At 42.9% G+C, this 25558-nt stretch overlaps 1 long non-coding RNA gene across 1 annotated transcript in view; it reads left to right on the top strand.

Annotated features, from left to right (window-relative positions):
* The window catches only part of LOC135561888 (uncharacterized), a 114625-nt gene that overhangs the window by 34895 nt on the left and 54172 nt on the right, over window positions 1-25558 (top strand). Inside the window, exon 2 of the long non-coding RNA XR_010459744.1 lies at window positions 22982-23076. This is a non-coding gene — a long non-coding RNA (uncharacterized LOC135561888). The remainder of the gene's footprint in view (window positions 1-22981; window positions 23077-25558) is intronic.

Raw genomic sequence — 25558 nt, 5'->3', positions numbered from 1 at the left:
TCCGCAACGGCAAGGCTCTCCAGAGGGTGGTTTGGTCTGCCCAATGTATTGCCGTGGGCAAACTACCTGCCCTCCAGGACACCTACAACACCCGATGTCACAGGAAGGCTAAAAAGATAATCAAGGACATCAACCACCCGAGCCACAGCCTGTTCACGCCACTATCATCCAGAAGGCGAGGTCAGTATATGTGCATCAAAGCTGAGACCGAGACACTGAAAAACAGCTTCTATTTCAAGGACATCAGACTGTTAAACAGCCATCACTAGCACATTAGAGGCTTCTGCCTATAGGCATAGACTAGGAATCACTGGCCACTTTAAGGAATGGAACACTAGTCACTTAAATGTTTACATACCTGGTATTACTCATCTCATATGTATATACTGTATTCTGTACTATTCTACGATATCTTAGTCACTTAATAATGTTTACATGTCTTGCATTACTCATCTCATATGTACATACTGTTTTATCTATACTATTCGTATGACCTTTCCGCTCTGACATCTCTCGTCCAGATTTATATAGTCTTAATTCATTCCTACTTAGATTTGTGTGTATTGGGTATATGTTGTGTAATTTGTTTGATATTACTTGTTAGATATTACTGTACTATCGGAGCTAGAAGCACAAGCATTTCGCTACACCCGCAATAACATCTGCTAATCACGTGTATGTGACCAATAAAATGTTATTTGATTCCGCAGGCAGTATTGAATCAGGTCGCGGGCCACATACGGCCCCCGGGGTGACCTTTGCCCAAGGCTGTTATAGGTGGAACACTTTTAGTTCCAAGTAGAACCCTTTCCACATAAGCACAGTTTTTACATTTTTTGACGGACAACCATCCCCGTTGTCATTCATCCTGCAATGGATGATGACACCCATTTAAAAAAGCATAAACCAATCAGAAATACTCAGACATGGCCGCCGGTTTAATCACATCATATCGATGAACTCAAAGAAACCATCCAGTAAACTGAAACTACACTGCTCAGTAACTCCTACTCCCACTTCATTAGTAGTGGTCACACAAACATGGCCGACAAACTTTATCATATCTCAGTGAAGCTGCCTCACCCTCCTGCTGAAATGGCAAACATCAATCTCACCTGTAATTACAGAGAGGCCAACCAATAGCAGCAGAGATTGTGAAAGAGGTTGGCAAAGGTCCACGACGTTAACTCCACTTTGACTAGGTTTTCCAGGTAAGGAACATGCAATTTTCTGCCCCTGATTAAATGTTTGAGTGCTCAACTCTGTAAATATCATGGAGCTCACCAGGCTCGGCTACCTTGGAATAGCTGCAGCCATATTTTCCATAATGAATGTGTAGCGTATGATTTTGCCCAGTTAATTATTCAGGAAAGACCGGCGGCGCTATTTACACATGTTTTGAGGTCTAAGTAAAAACAGTCCAGACCACTTAAAGGGTAGGAAGCATGAGTTTTTACTCACCAATGTAACAACGCTGTGTGGCCACAATATACTATTTCTCAACGTCATATGGAGGATTTACTCTGTGCTACAGAGTTCGTATGCTAACTACATTAGCATCAACTCATGCTATTCACAGACTTTATGGCTGTATTATCTAGTGGGAACCCGTTAGCACGCAGGCTCTGGTGCTTACTTGCCGTGTGCTCAAGACGAAAGAGAAAATCATACCTGTAAGGGTTTTCTGGTGAAAGAGAGGCGGACCAAAATGCAGCATGGTGGTTATTCATGTTCTTTAATTTATAAAGAAACTACACATGAGATAACTAACAAAAACAACAAACGTGAGAAAACCTAAAACAGTCCCATCTGGTGCAAACACAAAGACAGGAACAACCACCCACAAACACACAGTGAAACCCAGGCTACCTAAGTATGATTCTCAATCAGAGACAACTAATGACACCTGCCTCTGATTGAGAACCATACTAGGCCGAAACATAGAAATACCCAAAACCTAGAAAAACAAACATAGACTGCCCACCCAACTCACGCCCTGACCATACTAAATAAATACAAAAGAAAGGAAATAAAGGTCAGAACGTGACAGTACCCCCCCCCAAAGGTGCGGACTCCGGCCGCAAAACCTTGACCTATAGGGGAGGGTCTGGGTGGGCGTCTGTCCGCGGTGGCGGCTCTGGCGCGGGACGCGGACCCCACTTCACCATTGTCTTAGTCCGCTTTATTGTCCGCCTCCGTGGCTTTCTAACCATGGCCACCCCTCTCAATGACCCCACTGGACAGAGGGGCTGCTTGGGACAGAGGGGCGGAAGCTCTGGACAGGGGCAGAAGCTCTGGACAGAGGGGCAGAAGCTCTGGACAGAGGGGCAGAAGCTCTGGACAGAGGGGCAGAAGCTCTGGGCCGAGGGGCAGCTCGGGACAGAGGGGCAGAAGCTCTGGGCCGAGGGGCAGCTCGGGACAGAGGGGCAGAAGCTCTGGGCCGAGGGGCAGCTCGGGACAGAGGGGCAGGGGCTCTGGCGCCTCTGGGCTGAGGGGCTCTGGCGCCTCAGACTCCGGCAGCAGCGCCGGACAGTCGGGAGACTCCGGCAGCCGCGCCGGGCAGACGGGAGACTCCGGCAGCCGCGCCGGGCAGGCGGGAGACTCCGGCAGCAGCGCCGGGCAGGCGGGAGACTCCGGCAGCAGCGCCGGGCAGGCGGGAGACTCCGGCAGCAGCGCCGGGCAGGCGGGAGACTCCGGCAGCAGCGCCGGGCAGGCGGGAGACTCCGGCAGCAGCGCCGGGCAGGCGGGAGACTCCGGCAGCGCTGGAGAGGAGGAAGGCTCTGGTAGCGCCGGACTGAGTAGCTCTGGTAGCTCTGGAGAGGAGGAAGGTTCCGGCAGCGCTGGACAGGCGGGAGCCCCTGTAAGGATGAGCCGGAGAGACAGCCTGGTGCGGGGGGCTGCCACCGGAGGGCTAGTGCGTGGAGGTGGTGACGGATAGACCGGGCCGTGCAGGCGCACTGGAGCTCTTGAGCACCGAGCCTGCCCAACCTTACCCGGTTGAATGGTCCCGGTCGCCCTGCCAGTGAGACGAGGTGGAATAGCCCGCACTGGGCTATGCAGGCGAACCTGGGACACCGTGCGCAAGGCTGGTGCCATGTAAGCCGGCCCAAGGAGACGCACTGGAGACCAGATGCGTAGAGCCGGCTTCATGGCACTTGGCTCGATGCCCACTCTAGCCCGGCCGATACGCGGAGCTGGAATGTACCGCACCGGGTTGTGCACCCGCACTGGGGACACCGTGCGCTCCACAGCATAACACAGTGCCTGCCCGGTGTCTCTAGCCCCCCGGTAACCACAGGAAGTTGGCTCAGGTCTCCTACCTGGCGTAGCCATACTCCCTGTGAGCCCCCTCCCAAGAAATTTTTGGGGCTGACTCTCGGGCTTCCATCCGCTCTGCCGTGCTAGTTCCTCATAATGCCACCTCTCTGCTTTTGCTGCCTCCAGCTCGGCCTTGGGGCGGCAATATTCTCCTGGCTCTGCCCAGGGTCCTTTCCCGTCTAGAATCTCCTCCCAAGTCCATTTCTCCAAGTAGTGCAGCCTCTCCCACTGCTGCTGCTCCTGTTGCTGCTGCCTCTGTTCCTTCTCCTGCTGCTGCTTTTGCCGTTGCCCGTTACCATGCCGCTTGGTCCTGTTGCGGTGGGTGATTCTATAAGGGTTTTCTGGTGAAAGAGAGGCGGACCAAAATGCAGCATGGTGGTTATTCATGTTCTTTAATTTATAAAGAAACTACACATGAGATAACTAACAAAAACAACAAACGTGAGAAAACCTAAAACAGTCCCATCTGGTGCAAACACAAAGACAGGAACAACCACCCACAAACACACAGTGAAACCCAGGCTACCTAAGTATGATTCTCAATCAGAGACAACTAATAACACCTGCCTCTGATTGAGAACCATACTAGGCCGAAACATAGAAATCCCCAAAACCTAGAAAAACAAACATAGACTGCCCACCCAACTCACGCCCTGACAATACTAAATAAATACAAAGCAAGGAAATAAAGGTCAGAACATGACAATACCTGTTTAGTACCTCATCTGTTCTCCTTTATGTTTGATCAACTCTGTCGATTAGGCTACGGGAGTTTTGTAACTTTTAGTACTAACGCATTAGCTAACATCTGGAATCTATCTACTTTAGATTTTGGTCCAGTGATGTGGCTGCCTCCCCCTTGCTTTGGTAACTAACTCTGTCTGCTATCAATCTGCCCAATTTTTCAGTTTTTGATTTGTTAAAAAAGTTTGAAATATCCAATAAATGTCGTTCCACTTCATGATTGTGTCCCACTTGTTGTTGATTCTTCACAAAAGAATACAGTTTTATATCTTTATGTTTGAAGCCTGAAATGAGGCAAAAGGTCACAAAGTTCAAGGGGGCCGAATACTTTCGCAAGGCACTGTAAGGAGTCATTGCCATGAGGCGGTTTAAAAAAATGTGGCACTTCCTGATTGTATTTTTATCTGGGTTTTTTCTGTAACATCAGTTCTGTGGCACTCACAGACAATATCTTTGCAGTTTTGGAAACGTCAGAGTGTTTTCTTTCCAAAGCTGTCAATTATATGTATAGTCGCATCTTTTTGTGACAAAATATCTTGTTTAAAACGGGAACGTTTTTCAGCCAAAAATGAAGATCACCCCCTATATCGAAGAAGTTAAGGAGCGCAGTTTGGCTGGTTATGTTTCAGAGGATGCATGACTCGACCTTCGCCTCTCCCGAGCCCGTTGGGGAGTTGCAGCGATGAGACAAGATCGTAATTGGATATCACGAAAATTGGGGAGAAAAAGGGGGTACATGACTTAAACATTTTTAACATGAACCTAATAAAAACTTCTGTAGGAATGAGGTTTATATAGTAGGCCTAATACATTATCACACCATGTTGGCTCAATGCCTGGCCTGACAATATTGTTCTTGTCAGACCATATTATATTGCAAAACTCATGCTTTGATAACAAAATAGATTAGTTGGTGTAGCACTTGCGAGACACGGCTGAGCATAAATGTAAATAATTAGGAAATAATTAGCTTTTTTGTTTTACTTAAATGATGGTACCTGCTTGTGATGGTGCTTTCAATACAAGTGGGAACTTGGACAGAAAAATGAGGTCAAATCATAAGGTCAGTGACCTTCAGGTCGGAAAGTTTGGGCTCTAGAAAGATGCCAGAGTTTCACTTGGAATTCCAAATTGGTTAAAAAAAAATTCCTCCAGTCAGATCTATTGTTTTTCCAGTTGTCTTGAACGCACTGAAGTGCGCAGCAGAGGGTCCACCAATCTCTCCTTCCTTTCCTCCGGTGAGACTAACCAGAGCAAGGGGACAGTCTTCCACCCGATGGCGAAACTCGAGTCGCACCGCATCTACCTCATGTACAAATTCACTTTGTTCCTATGACCAGAGAAAGTGAACTATTCCTTGATATTAAAATAGACGAGCTGCTAGTAATAATAGAAACGCAGGGATATCAATACACTTGGCTACTTATTAATTGCAGCTGCAGCGCGAGTGGAAGTAGGGAGATGTGTATGTTTTTATGTTTTTTTTAATAGTGTTGAATAAAAAGTGTTGACAGTGCTGAATAACAACTCACTCTAGGATAGGCGTCCCGCTACCTGATATTAAACATGTAGGTACATACAAGTGTCACATCGGTTGAAAGCTTAAATTCTTGTTAATCTAACTACACTGTCCGAGTTACAGTAGCCATTACAGCGGAAGCATGCCATGCGATTGTTTGAGGACGGCGCGCCCACATCAAAATATTTTTCCCCTGGCACAGGTTTCATAAATTCACAAATAGCGATTCAATATTCACTTACTTTTTGAAAAATTTCCTCTGATTTGTCATCCAAAGGGTCCCAGCTATAACATGTAGTGTCGTTTTGTTAGATAAAATCCTTCTTTATATCCCAAAAAGTCAGTTTAGTTGGCGCCATTGACTTGAGTAATCCACTCGTTCAACATGCAGAAAAAATGCAAAAATCTACCACTAAACTTTGTTAAAACAAGTCAAAATACATTTCTATTGACTCCTCAGATACCCTAAAATGTAATCAAACTATAATATTTCATACAGAAAGGAGTATGAAATAGGAATCCTATATTAGCAGGTGCGTCTTGTCTTCCTCGCACGCCAAACACGAATTTCCAATAGTATGTCCCAGTACTAAAACTCATTATTCTTCCTCGTTTTGGAAGCTACAAGCCTGAAACCTTGAACATAGACTGCTGACACCCCGTGGAAGCCATAGGAATTGCATACTGTGAGCTAGATTTAATTATTTCCCTATACTTTCCATTGTAAGAGTATGGGCTCTCAAAAATTTAAAACTTTCTTTCTTTGGATTTTCTCCTAACATCTATTGTGTTATGGTCTCATGGTCACATTATTTGAACATTTCTACAAAGGTCAAAGAGTTTTCCTTTCAATGGTGCCAATTATATGCATATCCTGGCTTCAGGGCCTGAGCAACAGGCAGTTTACTTTGGGCACGTCAGTCAGGTGGAAATTGAGAAAAAAGGACCCTAGCCTGAAGAAGAAACTGCAGCTCTTTGCTGTATTCTTTGCAGCTCTTTGCTGTATTGACAGTCTCTCTCTGGTCATGGATTTTTAAAAGTTATGAAATCTTATGTAGACTAGTATCAAACTTTGCTGTGGCCGGGTCATGGAAGCCTGTATGACCGGTGAGTTGAGCCATTCCGATTGGCTAGTGCAGTAGGCCAACTCGAATTAGCCACACATCTCCCGGGCCAGCAGAATTAGTCTTTGAAGACAAATGAAATGGTTGAAAATGGGAACTCTTTACCTACCCGGTGCACAGGGCTTCTGAATCAAGTGCACTTACTACCAACAGTGCAACATAAATAATATATCTTTTTTAAAGGAGCGCAAGTGTTAAAACTGCTAGATGGAGCCTTCTGAACGGTTGGCTGTAGATACCCTCACTCACTAGTGACTTCTAACTCTACTTTGGTCTGACCCAACTACAGGCAGTCCTGCAAGAATATTATGTCCATATCCATCAGCACACACACACATAGAAGTGATCTTTGTGGTTCCTAAAGGAAAGTATAGGAACATGTCAACAGTGGTAATGGAGCTATACACTTGGATCTGTAAATGAGATCGCATGACATGTACATACAGTATATATATTACACGTTACTACTACAGACAAGATGTCAGCATTTTAACTGTGTGTGTGTGTGTGTGTGTGTGTGTGTGTGTGTGTGTGTGTGTGTGTGTGTGTGTGTGTGAGAGAAGGCGAGAGTGTTTTTCAAGTTTTGTCACGTGCAGCAGTATAACTGTGTGTTTTTGTCACTCTGTTTTCTCTACCATTACAGTGTGTCATTGTGTTGTGTGTTTTTGAAGTGATATAGGCTGTGTGTGTGCAGAGGATGATGGAATTCAGAAGAGAAAGGTTTGTTTTTGGAAGACTTTGTGGAGTTGGCAGCTGCAGGGAGGGGTGCTACCCGGGCTCCAGACTGTGGGTGCGTTGCAAACCCTATTCCCTATTTAGTGCACTACTTTTGACCAGGGCCTATAAAGTAGTGCACTAAATAGGGAATAGGGTGCCATTTGGTACACAACCGTTGATCTGACAGGTGAATATGGCGCGTAGGCAGGTTTCAGGGGAGAACCCACAACCAAAGCATGTCACTTCCCAGGAGAAATGAAGGCTCTTTCAAGAGCGTGTTTGGCTCTGCAGCCAAAACTAATGGTTTAAGGATTGACAGTGATGTGTTGTTTCTAAACGTGAAGTCATGTTAGATATTTTGATTGACAGCTCAGCCACATATTGCCAAAGTTGATAACGAATTGGGCCTAGTTGAAATATATATTATTATTTCAACTGTTATCTTCCCCGTACTATTTTATATTTCCATTGAAAACTCCCAAAAGAGGTATGTTAATGGAGAATCCCCAGCTAACACAATGCTTCTGGAACATTATATAAAGGTCATTGTTTAGTTTGCCACAACATTCTTGGAACCAACATTTGTAAGCTGGGTCTGCTCTGACCTTTCCCTTAAAAACAATAGCTAGTGCACTTCCTTTGTATCTGGGACTCTGAGGCCTACTGTAACAGCTACAGTAAAAGGCTTCTATGACAAAAGGTCAGTATGGCTCTGTTGTTCTTCTGGGCTCCTCTAGATCTTATGCAGAAGAGGTGATGGATCACCCTCTGAAGGGTGAGGAAGTACTCTGTGTTCTGAAAATTAAAATGAGAACACTGGAACTTCTGATATTAGAAAAATACAGTCCACAAAATGGCCGGTAGCAGTATACTACTAGTATCTTTTCTAAAGTAAGTTTCATAAAAAGTGATAGATCGATCTATCATTGAAAAGCAAATGTTTTAGGCAAAGTTATAATGAAACAAGTCGATTCTGGTGTTCATTTTGACTGTCCGGGAGGGGTTTGATATGAAATGCACTCCCTTCTAGATATACAGGATGGTACCACCTAAAGGCTTACTATAAAAGCAGGTGACAGCACGCCTTATTTGGTAATGGTCTTGGTAAGTGGAGTGTCCTAATATATTTTGCATGATGCTTCCTTGCCTAGACTACTGAAGTTACACATAATTCAAAAGGTAAAAAGGTACATTTCTGTATATGACCAAATTCAAAATTTTTGCGTACCGATTCATACACATCGATGTGCTTTTACGAAGTAAAAAAAAACATGTAGGCTATGAGGATTATGCGCTTATATTTGTGGTTACATCCATCGTAACAAGAAATAGATGAACATGGTGGTCATGTCAACTCGTTGCGTTTTTTTCCCCAGCTGCTACGACTGATTGGTTGCGCAGTCCTGTAAAAACAGTTGGCTCATAGTTCAACACTTCTAATCCCACATGAGGCAGAATCTTTTTTCCTTCTTCCAAATCCTTTTGGAATATTCATCCCGTGCCCACAGACTTCTAATTCGGAAAAGTTTTGACCATTGGAAAAAGAGCTACTGTGTGAATATGGCAATGCGGGTTGGATTGAGTTGAGCTCATAATCTTCATTTTCTAGGTGATGATTGCGCTTTTCTTTCCAACACAATTCCACAATACATGTGACTCCACATTTCAGACTTACACCGCAAGTGGCAATAGATGTTAAGAACTCGGCTCTTTACCACTATGAGCTAACTGTCCAAAGCCGCATTGGCTTGCAACGCACATCATTATATTATCAGAGCACGCCAGTGGACTTCTGTTAAGAATGCTTTAGGGAGAAAGCGTTTAGATCAGGTACAACTACATTTACCCACCCTCAAAATAAATATATTTGAACAATCCTCCCCACCCACAACTTCTCATCTGAATGCATTTTTTTATTTTATTTGAAGGGGTTGGGCAAAGGCTGAAATTGGGGTTGAGAGTTACCATTTAATCTTGAACCTGGCTAATCTAAAATACTTGGATTTTGGCCTTGGCCATGGCCCGCTCTCTTGCCTTTCCTGCGGAAGGTGCACCTTGGAACAAGAGACCTTGTAAATCAGGTGGTGTGCAATCTCCTCTCCGTGGCAGCTAGATTCACCATTTAACTAACAATGTGGCCCGGCTAAATGGGCCTTGTCCAGTCAAGATCTTTGGTCCCTTGTTTTATAGATTCTGCAGTCAAGTCCGTCTCCTCTAATGGCTGAGGCTTGGTAGAACATGCTGCTTTGTTGAACGCGATCGAACAGGGAACTCTAAAGACTAATGTATGTCATCCTTGTGCAGTGCATCCCTCGGGATCTCCCACAGCAATGGGCCTGTTTGCCTGTTCTCCCCAAGCAAGAAAACGGTTACCTTTTAATGTCACTGAGATCATAATACCGACCATGAAGGCTCGTCGGATGCGATTGGAACATACAGTATCTTGATGACAGACACTCTTTGACTCTTACTTTGTGGCTTTCGCCCCGTAAACAGAAAAAAATAATTTTTCTGGTTTATGGCTAAGAGAACCTGGAGGGAATGCCTCTTTCTGGCAGGGTATGATTAGCAAGTTCTATGCTCAGCAGGCAGCTAATTTTAATATTCATTTCTCTTATGCTCAGCAGGCAGCTAATTTTAATATTAATTTAAGTTCTGTTTTCAGTTGAAACTAATGTGAAAATGGAGCAAAAAGGGAAAGCTACCCAGTCGGTTATGGGAATGTAGAAATATAGTGGCCCAATATCAATTGATGTGTCCATGACACTTGTGTTATGCCAAAATGTGTCCATAATTTCATCACTACTATCATCTAATAATTATCTTCTGTGATCTCATCTTATTTCTTTATGTGATAATATGCCACATGTAGCTCTTCAGCAAAAAAAGATACCTTTTTGGTCTTTGTGTGTTTAATGTAACAAAACCAAAACATTTTCACAATGCTTGTTGTGGCTCATCTGTTACTGTCCCTCTTTGCGAATTCTCTTGTGACATGACTTATAAACACCATTGTCCTTTCCTAATTCCCTTTCTACGCCCCTGTCTCAGTTCACTCCTTCTTTTTGCTGCTATGATCTAGTCTCTCTTTCTCACTCACTCACCCCTTTACAAGGCAAAACAAGAGAGACACTTGAGAGCTTGTGCTTATCAGGTCAACGAGTGCCACGTAATGGAGAGGGGTAGAAACAGGAACTAAAGAGAGAGAGAGAGTCAACTCATGTTGGGTGCCAATGGGTTTTTGGAGATGCATTTAGAGGTAGTGAACAAGGGTAATGATGTCGACGAACAAGTGCCAGTCTTTCATTGAAGGGAAAGGTTACTCACAAGTGCCCAGGTATCTCGAGAACATTAACTTAATGTCAGACCCTGTGACAGTGATTGAAAAGTAAGTGAAACTTCATTGGTACTCTTAAGGGCAACCGGACAGGCATTTCTCTCAGGATACCGCTAAAACAAAGCATCTGTGAGAAAGTTTAAGTTTGAGTGTTGGAGGCTGTAGAGAGAGAGGGATTTATTCAGATTGACCACTGTCTGTGTGTGTTGGAGAGGGATTTATTCAGATCGACCACTGTCTGTGTGTGTTGGAGAGGGATTTATTCAGATTGACCACTGTCTGTGTGTGTTGGAGAGGTATTTATTCAGATCGACCACTGTCTGTGTGTGTTGGAGAGGGATTTATTCAGATTGACCACTGTCTGTGTGTGTTGGAGAGGGATTTATTCAGATCGACCACTGTCTGTGTGTGTTGGAGAGGGATTTATTCAGATCGACCACTGTCTGTGTGTGTTGGAGAGGGATTTATTCAGATCGACCACTGTCTGTGTGTGTTGGAGAGGGATTTATTCAGATCGACCACTGTCTGTGTGTGTTGGAGAGGGATTTATTCAGATCGACCACTGTCTGTGTGTGTTGGAGAGGGATTTATTCAGATCGACCACTGTCTGTGTGTGTTGGAGAGGGATTTATTCAGATCGACCACTGTCTGTGTGTGTTGGAGAGGGATTTATTCAGATCGACCACTGTCTGTGTGTGTTGGAGAGGGATTTATTCAGATCGACCACTGTCTGTGTGTGTTGGAGAGGTATTTATTCAGATCGACCACTGTCTGTGTGTGTTGGAGAGGGATTTATTCAGATTGACCACTGTCTGTGTGTGTTGGAGAGGGATTTATTCAGATCGACCACTGTCTGTGTGTGTTGGAGAGGGATTTATTCAGATCGACCACTGTCCGTGTGTGTTGGAGAGGGATTTATTCAGATCGACCACTGTCTGTGTGTGTTGGAGAGGGATTTATTCAGATTGACCACTGTCTGTGTGTGTTGGAGAGGTATTTATTCAGATCGACCACTGTCTGTGTGTGTTGGAGAGGGATTTATTCAGATCGACCACTGTCTGTGTGTGTTGGAGAGGGATTTATTCAGATTGACCACTGTCTGTGTGTGTTGGAGAGGGATTTATTCAGATTGACCACTGTCTGTGTGTGTTGGAGAGGGATTTATTCAGATCGACCACTGTCTGTGTTGTGTTGGAGAGGGATTTATTCAGATCGACCACTGTCTGTGTTGTGTTGGAGAGGGATTTATTCAGATCGACCACTGTCTGTGTGTGTTGGAGAGGGATTTATTCAGATCGACCACTGTCTGTGTGTGTTGGAGAGGGATTTATTCAGATCGACCACTGTCTGTGTGTGTTGGAGAGGGATTTATTCAGATTTATTCGACCACTGTCTGTGTTGTGTTGGAGAGGGATTTATTCAGATCGACCACTGTCTGTGTGTGTTGGAGAGGGATTTATTCAGATCGACCACTGTCTGTGTGTGTTGGAGAGGGATTTATTGTCTGTGTGTGTTGGAGATTTATTCAGATTGACCACTGTCTGTGTGTGTTGGAGAGGTATTTATTCAGATTGACCACTGTCTGTGTGTGTTGGAGAGGGATTTATTCAGATTGACCACTGTCTGTGTGTGTTTATTCAGATGTCTGTGAGAGGGATTTATTCAGATTGACCACTGTCTGTGTGTGTTGGAGAGGGATTTATTCAGATCGACCACTGTCTGTGTGTGTTGGAGAGGGATTTATTCAGATTGACCACTGTCTGTGTGTGTTGGAGAGGGATTTATTCAGATTGACCACTGTCTGTGTGTGTTGGAGAGGGATTTATTCAGATTGACCACTGTCTGTGTGTGTTGGAGAGGGATTTATTCAGATCGACCACTGTCTGTGTGTGTTGGAGAGGGATTTATTCAGATCGACCACTGTCTGTGTGTGTTGGAGAGGGATTTATTTATTCAGATTGACCACTGTCTGTGTGTGTTGGAGAGGGATTTATTCAGATCGACCACTGTCTGTGTGTGTTGGAGAGGGATTTATTCAGATCGACCACTGTCTGTGTGTGTTGGAGAGGGATTTATTCAGATCGACCACTGTCTGTGTTGTGTTGGAGAGGGATTTATTCAGATCGACCACTGTCTGTGTGTGTTGGAGAGGGATTTATTCAGATCGACCACTGTCTGTGTGTGTTGGAGAGGGATTTATTCAGATCGACCACTGTCTGTGTGTGTTGGAGAGGTATTTATTCAGATTGACCACTGTCTGTGTGTGTTGGAGAGGGATTTATTCAGATTGACCACTGTCTGTGTGTGTTGGAGAGGGATTTATTCAGATTGACCACTGTCTGTGTGTGTTGGAGAGGTTTATTCAGATATTCAGATTGACCACTGTCTGTGTGTGTTGGAGAGGTATTTATTCAGATTGACCACTGTCTGTGTGTGTTGGAGAGGGATTTATTCAGATTGACCACTGTCTGTGTGTGTTGGAGAGGGATTTATTCAGATTGACCACTGTCTGTGTGTGTTGGAGAGGGATTTATTCAGATTGACCACTGTCTGTGTGTGTTGGAGAGGGATTTATTCAGATTGACCACTGTCTGTGTGTGTTGGAGAGGGATTTATTCAGATTGACCACTGTCTGAGTGTGTTGGAGAGGGATTTATTCAGATTGACCACTGTCTGTGTGTGTTGGAGAGGGATTTATTCAGATTGACCACTGTCTGAGTGTGTTGGAGAGCGATTTATTCAGATTGACCACTGTCTGAGTGTGTTGGAGAGGGATTTATTCAGATTGACCACTGTCTGAGTGTGTTGGAGAGGGATTTATTCAGATTGACCACTGTCTGAGTGTGTTGGAGAGGGATTTATTCAGATCGACCACTGTCTGTGTGTGTTGGAGAGGGATTTATTCAGATTGACCACTGGACCTTCTCCAAAAGTACAGCTGAGCCTTTCTTTTCTCCTCAGTGACGTGAGATTGCTGGTCGAATGACAAATCAATAACGTTGATAAGAGGAGTATTAAGACTGACATCTTTGCCATTGTCATTCTTCCATTTCTCTGAAGCTGTTTTGTTGAGGCATTTTCTATTTCTAAAGTTCCCTGGACAATTATTCTGGAGGCACATCTCAGACATGAGCCTGGCTATCAATAACACACAATAGTGGATTCTCAAATGACGTTCATCCTGGCCGTCTTTGAGAACTTGAATCATAATTACAGTAATATTCTATTTTCTGAAATAGTTCAGAGTTTCCTAGCTTCACTGAGGAGGGGAATATTGATTATCTAATGATAGATGTTCAATCACTTTCTGACTGTATGCAATATTACTTTTTGGACTAGTTTCCCAAAAATGACTAGAACATTGTCACAAAAGCAGTGGATCTTTGAGTATCTTTTGCATTTAGACACATACAGGTGTGTCTTACTCTAAACCTGTTGCACAATATTTGGCTTCAGTGTTGTCATTTAGAACTGTGAGACTCCAATACTTACCAATGCAATTAACTGTGCTCATTTTCTTTGGATTTTATATTCTATGAAAGCGTTTTGGTCAGTCACTCCTATGTCAGACAGTGTGCACAGCGACTGTATTGTAAAGTAGGGTGGGGATTAGCAGGGAAGTGCACAAGTACAGTGAAATGCCTTTCCGTTTTTCTTTTCTCTTTTAGGGGCTCTAAACTCAACAATGCAGTAATCAATATCAATGTAGTACCAAAAATAACACAAGGTAGAACAAAAACACAGAATATATATAAACCAAAATATGAAGAACATGAGAAAGTAAGCTATATACAGGGTAAGTTCCAGGGTCATTGCCAATACCATATTTACAATGTGCAGGGATACTGGAGTGATAGACATAGATATGTGTAGGGGTAAGCATACTATATACAGGGTAAGTTCCAGGGTCATTGCCAATACCTTATTTACAATGTGCAGGGATACTGGAGTGATAGACGTAGATATGTGTAGGGGTAAGCATACTATATACAGGGTAAGTTTCAGGGTCATTGCCAATACCATATTTACAATGTGCAGGGATACTGGAGTGATAGAGGTAGATATGTACAGGGGTAAGGTGACTAGGCAACAGGATATATGGTAAACAGAGTAGCAGCAGCATATACTGTATGATAATTGTGAGTGTGTGTGCAGAGTCAGTATAAATGTGTGTGCATCATAGGAGGTTGGTGGCACCTTAATTGGGGAGGATGGGCTTGTTGTAATGGCTGGGGCACAATAAGTGAAATGGTATCAAACACATGGTTTCCATGGTTTCCATGTGTTTTATGCCATTCCATTCGCTCCGTTCCAACCATTATGGTGAGCCATTTGCTCTTCGGCAGCCTCCACTTGTGTGCATGTGTGTGTGAGCAAATTAAGTGTGTGTGTGTGTGTGTGTGTGTTGGAGTGTCAGTGTGTAGAGTCTTGTGAGTGCAAAAATAAACTCAGATAGTCAGTGTAGCCATTTTGTAAGATATTTAGCAGCCTTGTTGAATGGTGATAGAAGCTGTTCAGGAGCCTGTTGGTGTCAGACTTGTTGCTCCGGTAACGCTTGCTGTGCGGAAGCAGAGAGAACAGTCTATGGCTGGAGTCTTTAATGTTTTTCCGGTCCTTTCCGGTGTTTATTTTTACTTTTATTTTCACAAAATGTATCCAATATCATTTATTTTAACCGACCAATATCTTTTGAACATCAGAACGGAAGTTACTTACCTAAATTCCGGCTTCAACTTCGACTCATCTGCCCTGGGCTCTTTCTGTAATTCCAACCCAGTTTGGCGTTAGAGGCAGGAGTGGGGGATCCTGGGTAAACTCTAAGAGACTGCTGGCCTTGCTAGAATGGTGTATTGCCAATTACTGCAAAATGATTCCGTTGCATTCTATTGAGCTGATGCCTCACCGACGATGAACGATGGGAAAGGAAGCAGATGTCCAGAGTAAGAACAATAGAAGTTGTTTTATCTTGGACAACAGTCAAACCAAAAGACAGAACTTTTGTGATCTTAATAAACAAATAGAAAAGAATTGTAATACAATAGTTTACACACTAATACACACTAATACACACTAATACACACTTAATTAACAAACAAGTTCATTTCTGAACTTGATATTTCATACAAAATTGCTTTTTGTTCCTTTCCAGAGTGAGATGACTATCTGGACAGGATTAACTTTTTAGGCGACATCAACTGAATCACCAGGGACAGAGAGAAATAAGCATGAGATTGACTCTCTGTTAAAAGAAAGGCCTCTCTGTAAAAGGCTCTTGTCCTCTCAAATTAATCTAAATGCACATTGAAATTAAGAAGATTCTTAAATGCTGAGATCTGGTGGAATAAATAGTGCAATTATGCATATGTGATTTCTGAAGGATTCTCTTTGCTGCATTACCATAACCATAAGGCAGCCTAAACCAACATTTTAACTGTTCTGACATGAATAGGTTTGTAAAGGCATGCCGCCTCTCCAGAAGCAATCTCGTCTTATCGTGACAGCAGCCAAACAGTACACAGTAAGGCAAATGTCCCCTCTTGATGCAAGGTTAATCAGGTGGATATAAATGAATGTGGCACCCAATTCCACACAGCGATTTACCTCTGTATGCCACCATGTCCATATCCGATTTGCACAGCTGTTTAACTTTTGTGATCAAATTCGGCATTCTCAAATTGTCACAAAAGCATGAAAGAAATGAGTGCTTGGTTGGTTTGTGGTTTCAATGGTATTTACAGGGATTAGGTTTCAGTTGCAAAATCATGTGGCCCTTCTCATTGTTGAGCACCTTTTGTGATCGTGCAGTACAAACTGCTATTACCAAAGAAGAGCTCACAAAGACTTGTTCTCATTTGAAATTACAGGAGGAGATGTATGCTGCACTCTCTTCATCATCCAAGGTCCGGACCTTTTCTCTTTTGGTCATTGTTTGGGAAGTTGTGGGCAGCCAACTCAGAGAACTCAGTACAGAACATACTCTGGGACATGCATACACAGAACCTCTACACCATCATCACATTGCCATTTCCTGGTATTGATTTGTCCAACCCTTTCATATTCTGCTTGGCTAAGGGATTCAGGATGGTAAACACAACAAAATGTCAGTTTTACCAGTTGAATACTAATTGTCTCTTCAATTAAAACATATAATTTTCAATGAACTTGTAGCATAAAGTATTTTAAGCTGAAAAGTGGTCATCAAAAAGTACAGTTCTACACAGGTCTACTTCCTGACCCCTTTCAGTTATCGAAACCAATCTAGTTAAATATTTCCATGGTCACATTCAATAGACGGTCAATGAATGGAGCTCTTTAAAAATGTTGATAATCTGGGCGACGTGGTTGACCTCTAACCTTCACACAACCTTTGCCTCTTTGTTGTTTCACAACTTCATCGCCATTTTTTAGAAAAATGGGGGTTAGATAAATGTACGGCTGTCACGTTCCACCCCCGTCTCATCTCTTTTGGCCATTTTGACGCATAATTGGACCCAAGTACATGTCAACAGTTCAATTAGGCCAAATTGTGTTTTATGTTTTCAAATCTTGAGTTTGAAGTAATTGTTCTGACGTAGCATGTCAGCATAATGTGCTGTTAGCTAAAAAAGCGAAATCAGTGGGGGCATGAGACGATTGCTCAACATTGTTGGAATTGAGGTTTATGCTGAGATTTATGTTTGTGCCTCTGTCATTCATTGTTGAGTAAAAAGCAGACTGAGGAAAGGACATGCAATTGTAAAGCTTTCCTGTTTCAAAAGAAGTGGCATGAATTATTTTTCAAGTGTCTGTAACACTGTAGACCCTTAGCCTACTACTCTGCTATAGGCACAATAGCCTAGCCTACTGCTCTCTGCTATAGGCACGATAGCTTAGCCTACTGCTCTCTGCTATAGGCACGATAGCCTAGCCTACTGCTCTCTGCTATAGGCACGATAGCCTAGCCTACTGCTCTCTGCTATAGGCACGATAGCCTAGCCTACTGCTCTCTGCTATAGGCACGATAGCCTAGCCTACTGCTCTCTGCTATAGGCACGATAGCCTAGCCTACTGCTCTCTGCTATAGGCACGATAGCCTAGCCTACTGCTCTCTGCTATAGGCACGATAGCCTAGCCTACTGCTCTCTGCTATAGGCACAATAGCCTAGCCTACTGCTCTCTGCTATAGGCACAATAGCCTAGCCTACTGCTCTCTGCTATAGGCACGATAGCTTAGCCTACTGCTCTGTGCTATAGGCACGATAGCATAGCCTACTGCTCTGTGCTATAGGCACGATAGCCTAGCCTACTGCTCTGTGATATAGGCACAATAGCTACATCACTGACTAGAGGAGATTATGGCTGTAGATTATATTGTAGAACAGACATTAGAACAGGCAGTATTAGCAACTTTTTTTTAGAAGATGTGTTGTGTACGTGGAGTGGCAGGTAGCCGAGTGGTTAGAGCGTTGGGCCAGTAACTGAAAGGTTGCTAGATCGAATCCCCGAGCTGACAAGGTAAAACATCTGTTGTTCTTCCCCTGAACAAGGCAGTTAACCCATTGTTCCTAGGCCGCCATTGTAAATAATAATTTGTTCTTAACTGACTTGCCTAGTTAAATAAAGGTTGAATAAATAAATAAAAACGTGCAGACACACACCCACAAACATAACTCCTGAATCAGATAGATTTGTTTTGAGATGCTCCGTCCTACGTCCTTCCCTTCATCCCTTAGCACGCTAATGAAAGGCATTATCCTCTCTGTACGAGATACTGTCATGTTGTACTACCCATGTTTTATTTCTGTGTCCTTCTGCTGATGAGATCTCGGTGTACTATTTGAAAGGACAAGGGAATTTGTTTTCTTTCTCTTCCCAGCTCTGTGGTAAATAATGTTTTTCTTTTTCATCACATTTTTCCATTCATCTGTGTGTTGGGAGAATTTTATGAAAATAAAGAGATGTTTGAAGTTGGGAAGATTTAAATCTCTTGGCCTTTTACTTCAGTTTGCCGGTCTCTTTGATGTGCACAGTACCTACAGATGTAGGATCTTAATTTGAGCCAGTTTGCTACAGTCTTAGAAAAAAAGGGTTCTACCTCGAACCAAAAAGGGATCTCCTATGTGGACAGCTGAATAACGTTTTTTCTCTAAGAGTGTACAGCAGGAAAATAATCATGCAGCAACAGGAAATGTGAATTATTTTGTGGATTATAATTAATGGACATTTTTGTAGGGGTTGATACGTTTCTCGAAAGGGAAAATCAAGTCTGAAATTTCAAAGTGGAAATGACAAACTTCAGAAGCCTTTTTAAACCTCAAATATAATTCAAGTTTTACATTTCCTGCATTGCAGGAAAGTTCTCCTGCACAGGGTGTTCAAATTAAGTTCCTACATCTGTACACTGCTGATTGAATTTGCAGGAGCCTTTTCTCTTTTGGACCTTCAGTTCATAAAATAATATTGATATCACTGAATCCATTTAGTCTTTGGTTGGTGCCTACTCCTATCTGGCAATGCCTTCGGTGACCTCGTAAAGTGTTCTCACACAGTGTTATACTTTACATGCAAGAATGTTTGAATGAGATGTTTTTTTCTTCTAAACTGGCTTTTGAACGGTATTTACTGGAGATAGGGATGCGTTTGGTCTGAAAGCTTTGCTTAGACTCTTGTGAGGTGGTTCCCTGCTAGTCTCCCTTAAAGCGTCTGCTGTAGACCCGTTTTCAAACAGTTGTTTTTAATAGCTCTCCAAATCTCAAACCGCCAATACGTCAAAGTAATGCGCTGTCAGAACTGTCATGTCTGTCTTTCATTAGAACATTTTCAGGTTGCATACCCATCCATATCTAACCTATTTCAATGTGGGAACAAAGCTTAAAGTTGTGCTGAAGAAGGTTCATTGTTTAGAAAATTTCTTAAGGTCCCAGACTTCTTTTGATAAGGGGGGGTTAAATCCACATAAATAGATTATCACTCGCTCACTCACTCACTCACTCACTCACTCACTCACTCACTCACTCACTCACTCACTCACTCACTCACTCACTCACTCACTCACTCACTCACTCACTCACTCACTCACTCACTCACTCACTCACACATGCACAAGATGGACCTTGTGTTTGCACTAGCTAGCAAATACATTTCAGGTAACTAATAAACTCTTGCAAAATATGAATGACCATCTTGACTGTGTTATATGGTGAGTGGGGCTTGGGTGATGCAATGAATCTGCATCAGCTATACTCTATAGCCCCTTCTGTCTCCTCCGTGCCAGCTAGGGGAGGATGGCCAAAAGCCTTTGTCAAGGCAGTGAGGAGTCAGGAGAGAGGAAAATATGGATAGAGTGAAGAAGAGAAGAAAGGGAAGGTGTAGAGGGGAGGGGTACAGACTGAGTGTGGCTGAGGAAGCCCTAGGCCGTGGGATTGTGGTTAGGCTGTGTGCGTTTATCCAGCTCTGCAGCAGGCTTCTGAAACAGCACCTCAGGAAGACACATTAAAGCGGGTGGCTGCTGTTCCACCCTGATCTGTCTAATACCCCCAGATACACAGGGCTTTGCTAGGGACTCAGGAGGGGTGTGGGCCAGGATCATATCGTTTCGGTGCAGACAATCCTAGCCAGCAGCCATGTAGTTACTTCTGTGATTAACAGATTAGATGGGCCTCATGTGCCTGCGTCAGATGTCACCTAAAGCTGGCACTTGGGTAGACCTGGAAAAGGCTTCCATGTTTAGGTATAGTTGAGCGCTTGAACTGGATGGTTGGTGATTGGTGGTAGGGTGCCTATCAACTGTTATTTTAGAGTTTGGCTTGGAATGGCGCCACTGACTGATAGAGAAGAGCGGCAGGTAGCCTAGCGGTTAAAAGCGTTGGGCCAGTAACCGAAAGGTTGCTGGTTTGAATCCTGAGCCAGATAGGTGAAAAATCTGTCTGTACCTTTGAGCCAGGCACCTAACCCTAATTGCTCCTGTAAGTCACTCTGGATAAGAGCGTCTGCTAAATGACTAAAATGTTTTTTTTTTTTTTTTTAATGTGGGCTTTCTGTTTGTTAATGGTGAACTGTCATACGGAATACATGGTGGTACGACTCTAAACCATCAATGAGCCTCCAAATCACACACTTATGATTATATGGATGATGCAAAGTAAGAGTATTCAGAGCATCACAAATACTTGTGACAGACTGTTAAAACGTCTGCTGGAAAAATGGATACGGGTTACGCTGATAACATGTAAATAAATAACATTGAAAAGATTGTCAGATACCTCTTGTCATTCAGTGCATCCTGTGCAGCCAACTTGTAAATACGGGTGGACTTTTCGGAGGTGCAGGTCCCTGGATTTGAGAGTGGTGGTACTGATCAGTGCTGATTTGAACATTCAGCATGAAGTTGAGTAGCTGGTCAGCGCATGCGAGATTTGATTCTTGTTTCCAAAAGTAGAGACAAACAATGCTAAGACACACTAAAGTTAAACTTTCCTCTGCTTTTATTGTACAAAAATATAAGTGATTTTGATTTTGCAAGGGTATTTTTAGGTCAAAGAGGTAGAAAATAATGTTGTGTTCATTAAGGTCAACTCCAGGTCAAAGACAACATGATTGGTGTTAGTTATACTATTGTTCTAAGAGAATAAATCAGTATCCTACGTCTTAGGCTCCGTGTTTCAACACAATACCACCGTGCTACGTATTCGTTTGCGCTCCTAATTGGCGCCACACCTCCAAGGCTACAGTGTGAAATCTTTCAATGCCTACACAAACAAAGAGACGGAGATAAATCAAAGTAGAATTTATTTTTTAAAACTGTGGGAAGAGGATGTCATTCCACCTCAGGGTCTGTAGACGCCCCGTGATGTGGTGGATCTGTTTAAGCACAACTGGAGCGATGCAGGGAACTGTCAGAGGCCTGAGGAAACAATCTCTCCGTACACTGAAGTGTTTGATCAGGTGAGCTGTGTGCTTGAGCGCCTCCTCAAGGGCTTATGTTAGTGCTCAACGACAGTTATCTTGTAGGTTTGTTTTCACCAAAGTACACGAGGTCTCACTGTTTGACTGTGCATTATGTCCAAGTCAGAGTCACCATTTCTGAAGTGTTGCTTTGTTATTTGATGCAATGTATACAAACACTGTGCTTTACAAGTGTAGGATCTTAAGTTGACCAGTATTGTCGCAGCAAAATGTTAACATTTAGTCCATAATGTTGCTAGATCAGTGGTTAGGCTATTAGCTGGCCAAAATTAAGCTTAATGAAAAGTGCAATACTGTTAATATAAGCTTGTGTTAGTGAATTTCTATAAATCATGAAGCTCATCTACAAAACTCTCAGCAACAAAAGAGTGATCAAATTTAAGATCCTAGGTATAGTATATGCCGTGCGAGCATATACTGTGAGCCTCAAGCATTGATTTACCATAGCTGTACCATACTGCGTTTCGATTTCTGACGCCAAACGAAAGGTACAAGTACGAGGGCCAACATTGTTCCTTTGTAATAAAATAAAATAGCCTTTTGAAATGATCTCGTTTTTTTGTTATATTATCACATGAACTTTTATTCACATATCAATTCTGGATCAAATGTGGGTTTCCAGGTAAACAGAGAAAATCACCCTCATTTTAATCAATGGTCAATCTTCTTTGACCAAGCCACCTATCTACTTGCTGAAGCACACCAAGCAGCACAACAGACAGGCTATTAGCAAGGGGCCAACTTCACACTCAACCCGTAATGACAGAGTTAATAACATGTGTCTTGGCCCACTGGCTGACTGCTGTGGGGTAGATGCAGGATGTATCTCTTCGTAAGTACGTTGTCAGGAACAAAGTTTGTGTAATTAGACGGGAGTTAAAATGTAATTAAAAGAGTTTAAATAGACATGGCACCGTCTCGGGGGGATCCTGTACCCTACCTTCGGGGGTGGGGAGGAAGGTAATTAAATAAATGTCTGTGGGTTATTGAATGTGCTCTCGCCCCGAACAAAGTGGTGCCTTCTTACCCCCCCCGACCTGAGAGTAGAGGATGGCAGTTAATGACTCTGTTTTATAAAACCACTTTAGCTCTTGCCTTCACTTCCAGACAGTGTGAGAGTAGCCTCACTTTTCATCCGCGAGGGAAATGGTCCCCCCATTTCTCTCCATTCCATTAGCAAATTACCTCCCCTCTCTGCCGTTAGATGTACGTCTTGGAAATTAATTCATCTTAACTTGGAAAACAATTAAGTAGACTCCTGTTCCTCCTTTGTTGCAGGTCTGTGGGGCAGATGGAAAGAGTGGAAGAAGGGGTGGAATATTGAGAAGGACCAGAATACCTGAAGAGTATATCATTCTAAAGAAACCAACCAGGTCAGGTGACTATGGAATGAGCACACATTTACGTAGCTAATGCTTCATTTGGATTTGTACTTATAACCTGCTTATAAACCATTATCAAATACTTTATTATAAACTGGGTGGGTCGAGCCCTGAATGCTGATTGGCTGACAGCCGTGGTATATCAGACCGTATACCACGGGTATGACAAAACATTTTTTACCACTCTTTTTACCGCTCTTATTACGTTGGAAACCAGTTTATAATAGCAATAAGCCACCTCGAGGGGTTGTGATATATGACCAATATACCACGGCTAAGGGCTGTATCCAGGCACTCTGCATTGCGTTGTGCATTGCGTTGTGCCGTGGTATATTGGCCATATATCACACCTCCTCAGGCCTTTATTAACCATTAACAAAGTGTTTCTACATGTTCCTGTATACCTTAACATACATGTACATATTACATCCCCAAAAAACGTGTTTTAAGTCAAATATGGGGTTGATAATATAATAATCAGGAGATTCAAATGAGTACCTCAACCAAAAACAAGGTTTTCCAGCACATTCAACTTTAGTTTTGTTGGTTTATTTTGCTTAAAGGAAACCACTGGCCATAGCCGCATGAAGTAGGGTTGCTGAGGGTGCTGCAGCCCCCCCACCCCCGTCTGAGAAAAATAATCCTCAGGCGTTAAGATTCAAACCTTCTCAACCAACTGTGTGCTGGAATACAAATGTTTATTATACATTTTCGTCAACAGACCCCCAATTAACTACTATATAAGTATGCAATCAGTGTACATAGAAATGCAAAATATTATTTCAGGTCTTTATCATAAGCACATTCTTTGATTGGAACGTTAAACCAGTATGTTTGGGATAAATAAATACATTTAGACATGTGCATTGAGTGTGGAAAATGCGCTCTACAAATTAAATTATTATTATGTGATAGATTATTAATCAATTATAAGTCACTCCATATTTACATACGAAAGGAAACGTCAGCACGCACGGTAATCAAAACCTGATTACCATAATAAACCGGGAGTAGATTAAGAGAAAATCCTGCTCTTGTCGCTAAAGCAATTCTCCCAATTCTGTCTTCGTGTGTTCCCAATGCTCTGGATTAACATGCAACCAACATCTGCTGACTCACATGATTATGGACCTTATGGACCTCCCCAATTGAATATGTCTGTGTCAGTGCCTTTGCTATAAGAGGTAACGCCCAGATAAAGAACCCAAGCTCTCCAGATTACAGTGTGTGAATTTGTCTACAGCATCTGCCTTTTCAGTCATTTGATGTATAACATAATCAGATGGATCCGGGCGACGTGGCTGTTGTGTGTCGAGAAGGTCTTCTCCACCCCAAAATGTCTTCCAGACAGGGTATGGGGTACGAACTAGGTCTCGCTATATGTGTTATGTGTTTACCAGCTTCATGTGCTTGTGTTGACACAACAGTGGATGTAATGTGTATGGCTTTCTCTCTCGTCTCTGTCACTTGTTCAAGTAATACCCAAATCCCTTTTAACACCTCTCAATTGTTTCTGGAGAATGCTAATTTAAGGGCTATAATATAGTACATTTAAGTCCACAGGCTTTTACCAGATATATATCCCTTCCGCATTGACATGTCAGGACTTAACATAAGCCCTACGTTTTATTCTCTCCTGTGTTTCTTTCCTTTACTGCCCCAGTAATACGATTTTCATGACAACTACTGGAGTTTGTCCTCATATCTGGTGTAAGGCTTTCTACCATGAGAGCATCTTTTACAGTGCATTTTGTCTTATTGTTGTCCTGTGCTGTCACTGAGACACATTATCACAGTGAGGGAACAGCATCATCATAACGGTATAGTACTGAGACATTACCACAGTGAGGGAACGGGATCATCATAACGGTATAGTACTGAGACACATTACCACAGTGAGGGAACAGCATCATCATAACGGTATAGTACTGAGACATTATCACAGTGAGGGAACGGCATCATCATAACGGTATAGTACTGAGACATTATCACAGTGAGGGAACGGCATCATCATAACGGTATAGTACTGAGACACATTACCACAGTGAGGGAACAGCATCATCATAACGGTATAGTACTGAGACATTATCACAGTGAGGGAACAGCATCATCATAACTGTATAGTACTGAGACATTATCACAGTGAGGGAACGGCATCATCATAACGGTATAGTACTGAGACACATTACCACAGTGAGGGAACGGCATCATCATAACGGTATAGTACTGAGACATTATCACAGTGAGGGAACGGCATCATCATAACGGTATAGTACTGAGACATTATCACAGTGAGGGAACGGCATCATCATAACGGTATAGTACTGAGACATTATCACAGTGAGGGAACGGCATCATCATAACGGTATAGCACTGAGACATTACCACAGTGAGGGAACGGCATCATCATAACGGTATAGTACTGAGACACATTACCACAGTGAGGGAACAGCATCATCATAACGGTATAGTA

Source organism: Oncorhynchus nerka, linkage group LG2 (assembly GCF_034236695.1).
Source record: "Oncorhynchus nerka isolate Pitt River linkage group LG2, Oner_Uvic_2.0, whole genome shotgun sequence".
Taxonomy (NCBI): domain Eukaryota; kingdom Metazoa; phylum Chordata; class Actinopteri; order Salmoniformes; family Salmonidae; genus Oncorhynchus; species Oncorhynchus nerka.
Note: the sequence above shows the minus strand (reverse complement) of the source record. Positions and strands in the feature narration are given on the sequence as shown.